The following is a 6,461-nucleotide window of genomic DNA, read 5'->3' as shown; positions in this document are numbered from 1 at the left end:
GTTTCCTATTTCAGATGCCACTCAACAAGTCTTTAAGAGGGAATCACAAGGCAATACATTACAAACTGAGCTGTCAGCATCAAAAATCTGTTATTATCAATAACAATATAGGCAAAACTAGTCTATAAATGCATAGCAAAACTTTCACCATGAGCAAGGAACCACATCCCACCGCATCAAATGTTACTCAGGCTCATACAAAGGGCACTACCTCCTCATCCAACTGCAACCAGCCTGGCTGGCTGGTGATTTGAGTCCGATGAAAACCGAACTCAGTAAATTTGTGTGACATTCAGTATAAATGCTGAGACTCTACATGCAGAAAGACAAAGAATATTTAGCATTTCCAGTTTGATTACCTCCAGTACAATATTTGGGTCTCATCCATCTTTACTTTTGGTGACATCTTAGAGCAGGGGGAAGACACTCCATCATCTCTGAAAATCCTGTGCACCTCTCCTGTTTTTCTTGTTAACTACAAGACTAAATTGCAAGCAAGGAAAAAAAATGAAGCCTGTAAAAGCTCCTAGGTTTTAGATTTTTTTGCTGAACTTGTTTGGAAAACAGTTAAATTAGATCCAATTAGTTTTTAATCAATCTAGTTGAAGAAATTATTCTTTTGGCTGGTTTCACAGGAAAATTGAGTTAAAAGCAAATTATAGCTCTCTGATTGCTACAGACTGGAGAAAAAACTTCCCCTTTTCACTCATAGCAGCCTACTTCTCTATTTTTAATCAAAGCTCTTGAGTAGTTTGTCCTGGGCAAAGACAGACATGTGTATAGAAACTGACTTGAAATTAATTTCTTTAATAGGCAATAGATACAGGATGAATTTTTCTCCCCAGACAGCTCCTTTTTGAATGCTATGTATAAACTGATTCAGACAAAAAAGACTCGGGTGTGAAAAATGTTTCGTCTACGGCTGGCGAGCACAACAGCAGTCATTAAGCTGGGCTTTTATGAAGCTCACTGCATGCTCATAAGCCAACTTAAAACAAACCTTAATGGATGATAAAGTTGCAAGTTTTACTAAGCTGGCAGGATCAAAATGAGGTTATGGGAGAAATGAAATTCCATGTAAATAAATTTACAGTACAGGAAAATGAAGTTATCAATTTATCAAAGAATTATACATAGAAATAGTCAAACACATAACCACAACTTCTTTACTTAGTCATATAAAAAATCAATTAGAACATGGCAAGTATGGCAGCTGTGGTAAAGGTAAGGCCTTAAATTTCTCTAATTTCCCATAAATGTTAGGGAATCAGTCCTGATATCACCATTCTTACATAACAATCCATTCAGCTGTATTTTTATCGTGTCATCAGGTCTTAAATTAACTTGGTGACTTTCAGCAGCAGAGCATTGGGGAAGGACAGTTTTATCTAATCTCATTGGAGAAACTTCAGTCCTTGCTAACAAATCTATTTCCCATTCTATTAATATAAGACCTATTTAAGCAAATGAAAGTGAATGGAATTTGCTAGCCGTGAAAACTAAGACTTATTCAAAAAGGGTTATTTTCTTCAGGCAAAATCCAAGCAAAGGTCTTCTTGAAGACCAGGGCTACACAGCAGCTCGGAGACACTGTGAATAACATTGACACTTGTGAGATAATTAAATGTGCTTTGAAAGAAGGGGAAATTCAACTTGAAAAGAGGAAGCTGGTTTTGGACAGAGGGTGCTTGCTGAAAGAAGCACATACATATTTGTGACAGGAAAGGGTTGATTTTCTGTAATACAGGCTTTCTGCATATGGTGGAGGACGGGCACTGAGGACAGCGGAAAGAATGAACATTTCTGTTGTCAAGATCCATACTGAAGTATTTTGCTACATCTGAGACAGGAAGTCTGGAGAAAGAAATAAGGTACTCCCTAGTATTGTAATAATGCTTTCAATTGAGTGGCTTTGCTTTTTTATTTATCTGATAATGATTTGAGCAGTTACTGAAGCAAGCCTTTGTAAATGCTCATATAAACAAGTAGGAGCATACATTTGTAAAAATGTAATTGCTATTAGTAAAGTGGCTCCACAGCTGCTCTCTATTTCATCTGAATCACAGCTGCTAATTGTAGCAGCTTCACACACATCCCTTATTCCCTGGAGCAAACTGACCAGTCTACAGCAGAATGAGCCAGAGCCCATTCTACAGTGGCGTAAACGCAATTATTTACTGAATTCCTGCAGCAGGACATATATGATCAGAAACTGGGCAAAAGGACCAAAGTGGATCTACAGGGCATTTCCCGATTATGCGTGTTATAAGGATGGTGGTCTCAATTTACACCAGTAGATAGGAGAATCAGGTCCTTTCTTCCCAACTACTGTAATTCTGGTGGTTGAAGGGAGGGACCCAAAACCAAAGGGCAAAACCTCTTCCTTTAGCTTTGTAAATCAGTTAATATGCCATGAGAAGCACTGTGAGAAAATCCGTATGTGTCCCCAGAGTGATTTCTGCACTAGAACTGAGAGCAGGAGGGCTTGGCTCAAATATTTAACTGCACTTCTGAATATCACATATTTATTTAATAATTTAGATTAATTTATTGCAAGAAAAAGTAGCTCCTGATCAGGGATCCCCCTGTTTAAGAAGCAGTAGAAGGTTCGTGTCACATGCCCAGCTGGTTTTGAAAGACGCTTATTGAAAATAGAGAATGTAATACCTGAGGACTAAACATATAGTAGTATATTGTATGGCTGCTAATCCTTATTAGCTGTGTTGGGGTATAGGTTAGGAATCAACTACAGCTTCATCCTTTTGTGTACGTATCTTGCCATCAGAGATGCCAAACTGCTGCTTGAGGTTATGCTTGTACTGCATTGTGTAGCCATGCTGCCATTCCCAGGCAAAGTGTCCTGTGTGGAAGGAAGCAGGAGCTTCAGAAGAGGGGCAACCTAGGAGTGGGCATTTGAATTCTCTCTTCTGTACAATGACTCTTGAGGGAACTCCAGCAACTGACTGGTCTGTTAATCATCTGGCATCTCTAAATTGTCACCTGCGTGGTGCGCTCTTTCTGTTTCATTGCAAAGTCAAGCAGGTTAGTGTGATCTGGTGAGAAGTGAATCCAACAAGTGCTACTTCCCAGCTGACAACTTTGAGGCAAGTGCGAGGGCGAGGAAAGGACAGACACCACCTGATGCGGTACCTGTGATGCAGAATGCCAATTCTGTGGCCAGGTGTAGCTTAGGGTGTGCAAAAATAATGTGAGCGTGACCTGTCCTTTAGATGGCACTCAGAATAAACACCACAGCTAATCCCAATGAATGTCTCATTCTAGTTGATGCCGTTCTTCCCCTCCAAATTTCCCCTGCAGTTTCACTTACATGGAGTGCATGTTCATGTCCTATGATTTGTGCTGTGGGATCGTGCATCGTTAGGCAGTCGCTGTGCTCTCTTCTAGAGACACCTGCCCTGTAGTTGTGGATGAAGAATTCTGCTTGCAGAGGCAGCGGAATGCTCCATGCTACTTGGACCAAAGGTATTATTTAAATAATTGGTGTTGTTTAATTGTTATTAAAAGAGGAGTTTCTGGATGTTAGAGCAAAGTGATACCAGAATCGTAGAGAAATTCATAGTTCTCCTGAAGATCTTAGATATAATAAAAGGGTGTTACTGAAAGAGGGAATAGTTGAAGGAATAAAAAATGCATTCAGAAATCAAACATTAGGGGGACAGAGGGTTTCTTTTAATGTAATAACAACATAACTAATCAACAAGCTGAGAATTTTTAAATGTAACGGCGTAAAAGATTGTTCTAAAAGAACGAGCAATAGAAGTTTAGCAATTAATTAAAACAGTGCCACTTTCTAGCTGGAGAAGTACATAGGAAAGACAAGTTGCCTAAGTAATGGTATGCTTTTAGAATGTGTCCCTTGTTGGATATTTATGTGTTTATTATGGCTTAGTATTTGGGTGGAGGACATCCTGGAATTCTCTGACCTTGCCACATTAAGGGAATTTTCTTAAGTTGTGATTTACTTTGATAACATTTGTTCAAATCAACCTGTATTTACAACATGAGAGAAGGCTGGCAAATGCATTTTTAGCAGAATTTCATTTAGAAGTCTCTAGGATAGCTTTCAGGTCAGCGGTGTAAAGTCTTAGTCACAGATGTCCTGTTTCCAGGAGGCTCACGGCACTGCTCATGGAGCTACTCAGTGTTGCACAGGGTGGAAATTTTAGAAAAATTCCCTAGACTAGAAAAGTCAAAAGAGTAGGTTACTTGTTCAGTGGCCAGTTTTGTTTTGAGTTCATTGTGAAACATGAAGGAGGAGAGTCTTCCCATAGAAGATACATGCCTGATGTAAGAAAATAAACTAATTACATGTAAGAACATGTAAGAAAGGAACATTTTGAAAGGAAGTGAAGAGCAGTGAAGGAACTTTAGGAGTCAAAGAGCACAGATTTGACAGTGTCTTTCAAAAGATAATGACTACATCCAAAAATGAAAACAGGAAAAAAGAGAGCAAATGAAAACCCAGGCAAGCATATCAGATACAAAGCTCTTGTTTACTCCAAGACCTTCATGCTTCACTGTGCGTATTGGGTTCTCACAGGCTGCACTCACGTGCTGGATTGGGAGAAACAAGAGACAGGAAGTACAAGCCAATCTCAAAATAGGGCTTTCTGGCAATTGCCCTCAAAAGTAAAGGGAGTGAAGTTGCCTGTTTTTCCCGAACATCCATCTTAGAGTTCTTCAGGGAAGGAATCCCCTTGTACTCAGCCAAGTGGGAACTGCCTCATGACTTTTCTCAGACTGGTTTAGGCCAAACCAAAGCAGTCATGAATAGGGCCAGGAAAGTGCATGTACTCATATGGTTTCTTCTCCTTTCAGTGATTGGACTGCAGAGATAGTAAATAAAGGGTTGAGTGTGACTACTGTCATAATTTCAATTAATATACTTCTCCATTTTTCATCTCTGACATCCACACATGATTTGTAATTGTGAGTCATGGGGACATCTCCAGGAATGGCTGACAAAGCCTCAAAAGGCAAGAAAGACACACCTCATAGTGCTAGCCTTATTTAGCAAGGGAAAACAATTACCTCCCCATGGACTGACCTCACATAATTCTGGATGCCGGAGAGAATTTTTAAGCCCTGGGTCATCAAACCACTCTCATCTCATCAGGTATCACTGGCACATGAAAAAGCGCCACTACCACAGCTGGATGCATCAGCATGTGAACAGAAAAACTGCACATCCATACACAGACCCACGATGCTCTGAAGCGGAGCAGAGTGCTCATGCACTGGGCCATGGCCATGAAGAGGGAACTTTGGTCTGCACCATATTTCAGCAGCAGGCATACCCTGAAGCAAGATCTATCTTTGCCCTCTTATCTAGCCCTCTTTGACTGCTAAACAATGGTGAGACATAACCAGACTTTCAATGGCCTCCAGATATAAAAGAGAATTGAGCACAGAATTTGTATTGAATATGCAAAAAAATGGTGTAAATAGCCAACACAGAGGCAGGAATTCTCCTTCCTCCCCTCAGTCTTCTGGACACTGGCTCCAAGCTTTGCATTTGCTGGTTAAAGGCATCTTGTAAAAAAGGGGAGGAGAAGCTGCTTGCAGCACTGAAGTTTTAGTGGCCCGATTCATGATTCAGCAACTCTCTATAAAGCAGCTTGTGTAAGAGAAGCAGCTCGTCACACTCAGTGACCTCCCTCTGCAGGGAATGTGGATGTACACCCCTCTGCAGACTCACGGGATCCTTCTTCATGCAGCCATCCCCAGCAACATGCCTTCTCCTGGAAGACAGCAGCCAGGAAACCATGTGGGATCTTTGAGTCCTCACAGCTCCAAATCCAACCATAAAGAAAGGCAAGCGGTGTTATCTGGTATTTTTGCCTGGGTTTTATTTCTCCCTCTCCCTCTTATTTTCAGTTCCGGTTTTGGTGAGACTGCTGTGAGACAGTCATTGCAAAACATGCCTAGCTACAGCAGTACACCATCTCTACTTCACTTACGTTTCCAGTTGCTAAATTGTTTTAATTTCTTCTCTTATACACCAACACTGGATCAAAAAATAGGGCTATCCTTTTTTTTTTTTTACTTGACTGAAAGCAAAAATTCGTATTCACAGGAGGGAAATATGATTGAAATTCGACTGCTGAGAAGGAGTTTCTGTAGTTTTCAGTAGCTTGGCACAGGCAATTTTATTTAGGCAATCAGCTGTGTGGTTTAATTCAGTGGGGCCCAGCCTAGGAGGAAACCCCCGTGATAAAAGTTCACCATGTAGTAGGGCGGCTGGAGCAGAAAGAGAATGACCTCTGTCTACAGCAATGGATTCTGCACAAGCCTCTTCTGCTACAACAGGTGAATCACAAAATTATCTATATCATCTGAGAGGTTTGGGCTGCTTTCTCCCCTTTCCTAAGAAAGGCAGGATGAATCTGGTCTGGAAAAAAATATAATTCACAGGTCTGTACGTTACAGTACCCACACAA

This window comes from Phaethon aethereus (genome assembly GCF_964289735.1).
Source record: "Phaethon aethereus genome assembly, chromosome: 1".
Classification (NCBI taxonomy): domain Eukaryota; kingdom Metazoa; phylum Chordata; class Aves; order Phaethontiformes; family Phaethontidae; genus Phaethon; species Phaethon aethereus.
This window is presented reverse-complemented; position numbering follows the sequence as displayed.